The following is a 4,358-nucleotide window of genomic DNA, read 5'->3' on the forward strand; positions in this document are numbered from 1 at the left end:
GCTGCCCCTCTTCGGGAACCACACGTCTGTGTGGCCCCTCAACAAATACCCCTCTGTTGTGGTTACACCTACAGTACGGCTATCATATGGCTGAGTCACGCAAGCCTCCCCACCAACGGCATGGTCCATGATTCATGGGGGAGGAAGACTATCGTCCCCTCAAAATTTCGGCTGATAAAACGTTGGTTGCGAGTGTTAACTGTACAGCAAATAGCTTCCACCGTTGGATATTAACACTTGGTGCCAACTTGTTTTAGTATCTTGAAGCGATTTCGAAACATTACGGTGTTCATTAGAGCTTAGGGTAATGTAAAAAAAAGTACTAAAAAAAGTACTTATGCAGAATATCTTAAAATCGGGACATATACCATAATCGCTAAATAGAGCACTAGGTGGAGATTAATCGCACAGAGGACATCGTTGTATCCACCTATTCTTTTACTAAATGAAACTGCAATTCGCCGACGCAGCATGTTTTCCCACGATGGCATTTTGCAGTAATGGTAAATGTAATAATTCCTCGGGATTATCATCTGGTTTCTACGTCACACTGGTGCGTGCCACGAAGTAACAGGACTGTCAAGAGATTGCAAACGTAGGTCCAGTGGGCAAGACAAGATCCAGAGCGTGCAGCGAGGCAAATACAAACGCTACGTGCGGAGAACCGTTTTGGCAGAGTCACGCGCGGTTTCGTGGCCCGTCCATCCTATGGTCGCTGGGCGTCGCTGGCACCGGCCGCGGTGATGTAACGGGAGTGCTTGTTGCAGCTAACGAGAACTCAAAGCCTTCAAAGAACCGTAATGTCGTAACGAACTCGAACGCGGGCATCGAGCCGGCAAGGCGCCCCACCACAACTCACGGCGAATTGCGGTGCTAAACGCTCGCTGGATCGAACGGAACTGGACTTTTCCCGTACTCCATCACTTACATTACCGAAGTCTGTCATAGCTGTGTACACAAATTCTGCGGTGTCACACACAATGGAGGTTTATTAATACATTTCGTACGCTAAGAAAGGCAAATGCAGTGATGCTTTTCAACAACAGAAAGACTTGTAAACATTGTACATGAAGTAAAACTCCAGTTCTAAACAGTAATAACATCCGGAAATTACACATACGATTGGGAAAATTTGATATTTTTTATGACGATATCTTTTAGTATCGACATTTTTGTAGGGAATAGAACAATGGTGTACGAGGATTTCTTGTATCATATTCGGCTGTAAAAGAAGTATTTGGAGTGGCAGATCTCTAAACGTAGTACTGACACATAAAAACTAAAAAGCTGAACTCCAGCCGAACAGGCCATGAAGGCCCAATGGTACCGGCCGGTTGCTGTGTCATCCTTAGTTCATAGGCATGACTCCCGGCCGTATATCAGTTTCCAATACCGGAACCGCTACTTCTCCATCAAGTAGCTCTTCAGTTTGCCTACTAAGGGCTGAGTGCACCCCACTTGCCAACAGCACTCGCAAACAGGATGGTTACCCATCCAAGTGCTGGCCCAGCCCGACAGTGCTTAAATTCGGTGATCTGACGGGAACCGGTGTTATCACTGCGGCAAGGCCGTTGGCGTAGTTATACAATCATGAAACGACACATAAAAAAGAAAACAAAGTGTCAATTGCTCCGCTGCGTCTAAAATATTCTGTTGAATCGATGCTGATATAGAGTTACATCATACACTCCTGGAAATTGAAATAAGAACACCGTGAATTCATTGTCCCAGGAAGGGGAAACTTTATTGACACATTCCTGGGGTCAGATACATCATATGATCACACTGACAGAACCACAGGCACATAGACACAGGCAACAGACCATGCACAATGTCGGCACTAGTACAGTGTATATCCACCTTTCGCACCAATGCAGGCTGCTATTCTCCCATGGAGACGATCGTAGAGATGCTGGATGTAGTTCTGTGGAACGGCTTGCCATGCCATTTCCACCTGGCGCCTCAGTTGGACCAGCGTTCGTGCTGGACCTGCAGACCGCGTGAGACGACGCTTCATCCAGTCCCAAACATGCTCAATGGGGGACAGATCCGGAGATCTTGCTGGCCAGGGTAGTTAACTTACACCTTCTAGAGCACGTTGGGTGGCACGGGATACATGCGGATGTGCATTGTCCTGTTGGAACAGCAAGTTCCCTTGCCGGTCTAGGAATGGTAGAACGATGGGTTCGATGACGGTTTGGATGCACCGTGCACTATTCAGTGTCCCCTCGACGATCACCAGAGGTGTACGGCCAGTGTAGGAGATCGCTCCCCACACCATGATGCCGGGTGTTGGCCCTGTGTGCCTCGGTCGTATGCAGTCCTGATTGTGGCGCTCACCTGCACGGCGCCAAACACGCATACGACCGTCATTGGCACCAAGGCAGAAGCGACTCTCATCGCTGAAGACGACACGTCTCCATTCGTCCCTCCATTCACGCCTGTCGCGACACCACTGGAGGCGGGCTGCACGATGTTGGGGCGTGAGCGGAAGACGGCCTAACGGTGTGCGGGACCGTAGCCCAGCTTCATGGAGACGGTTGCGAATGGTCCTCGCCGATACCCCAGGAGCAACAGTGTCCCTAATTTGCTGGGAAGTGGCGGTGCGGTCCCCTACGGCACTGCGTAGGGTCCTACGGTCTTGGCGTGCATCCGTGCGTCGCTTCGGTCCGGTCCCAGGTCGACAGGCACGTGCACCTTCCACCGACCACTGGCGACAACATCGATGTACTGTGGAGACCTCACGCCCCACGTGTTGAGCAATTCGGCGGTACGTCCACCCGCCCTCCCGCATGCCCACTATACGCCCTCGCTCAAAGTCCGTCAACTGCACATACAGTTCACGTCCACGCTGTCGCGGCATGCTACCAGTGTTAAAGACTGCGATGGAGTTGCTTATGCCACGGCAAACTGGCTGACACTGACGGCGGCGGTGCACAAATGCTGCGCACCTAGCTCCATTTGACGGCCAACACCGCGGTTCCTGGTGTGTCCGCTGTGCCGTGCGTGTGATCATTGCTTGTAGGGACTGATGACCTCAGCTGTTAAGTCCCATAGTGCTCAGAGCCATTTGAACCATATATTGGTACTTGCGCCTGTCAGTGTTAGTTCGACTATCAAGTTTATATTTCTCCTTAATAACTAGAGTAACTTCATATTCAGAAGAGTGAAATTATGTTAAGCTCTTTTTATTATGAAAGGCCCCGAAAGTATGAGAGCTCTTTCTTGAAGTTGAAAATATTCAGCGTAAGATGTCTTCTCAATACAATAGCGCTGACAAAATGTAACAACTTGCTTCCTAAGTAAGGGATACTACTGTGTCAACGAATATTCTAAAAGCATAGAAAATTGGTGAATGACGCTTCTCTGTGACAATGAATAATCTTTGAATGGGATTTCGCCAGTAAGTCACAAAATTAGTGTAGTTATGATCTGTCCGCCGAAACGAAACAGAGTCATCGCTCACTCATCGAAGAGTCCTAGCAATTTTTAGTTTCGGGTTATAGTACTGGCTGTGACGTAATGCCAGAAAGGCATTGTACCTTAAGAACCTAATACGCAAACAATAAGCCGCAACATGTTTGGTGCATAACGTTGTTTCAGAATAAATGTTTGCTATGGACAATGTCGCTAGTCCAATTTTTAGTGGGCTTACAGATCCAGCTATCTGAATTTGATGCCTACATTATACAAAAAAAATTTAGTGAAATCTTCTTGCATAAGGTCCGAGACGTCACTTAGGATCATCGATCATTTACCCGTACCGTAGGCTTGTGTTGTGGCAGCTTAGAGGGAGCGAGCTCTAACCATCGGATGAAATAACTAGAAATGAATAAATAATTATAAGGAACACAAGGGCGATAAAGTATGCGTTACTGAAGGATAATAGCAATTATGTAGATAAAAACGTAAAACGCAGTAATTTGCGTTGTAATGACTGAAACTAGTGGTATAGTAATAACAGGAAATCCAGTGAAGTGGAAGTGAAATGGCTAAGACAGAAATGACTTCCTGCAGAAGGACTGCGTCGTGTAGGAAACTTAAACGCAGATACCTGCAACTAGACCGAGCGAGATGGTACAGCATTTAAGACATTTCTCGAGAAGTGCTATTCGGATCTTCCTCCGACCATATAGACTTCAGTATTTTACGGTTCTATCGTCGAAGGTCGTATTTCCTTTTCCATTTTTAGAATTCCGTAGCTCAATTGGTAAAAATGGAACTCTTGTAGGATCACTTTGTTTTTTTTTATTTTATTTGTGGTAAAATCTTATGGGACCAAACTGCTTAGGTCATCGGTCCCTAAGCTTACACACTACTTAATCTAACTTAAACTAACTTACGCTATGGACAACACA

General features: G+C 47.0%; 1 pseudogene; it reads right to left on the minus strand.

Moving 5' to 3' along the window:
• Positions 1-1,459: 1,459 nt before the first annotated feature.
• Positions 1,460-1,576, minus strand: LOC126337335 (5S ribosomal RNA; annotated as a pseudogene).
• Positions 1,577-4,358: the final 2,782 nt, after the last annotated feature.

Source organism: Schistocerca gregaria, chromosome 2, assembly GCF_023897955.1.
Source record: "Schistocerca gregaria isolate iqSchGreg1 chromosome 2, iqSchGreg1.2, whole genome shotgun sequence".
Lineage (NCBI taxonomy): Eukaryota > Metazoa > Arthropoda > Insecta > Orthoptera > Acrididae > Schistocerca > Schistocerca gregaria.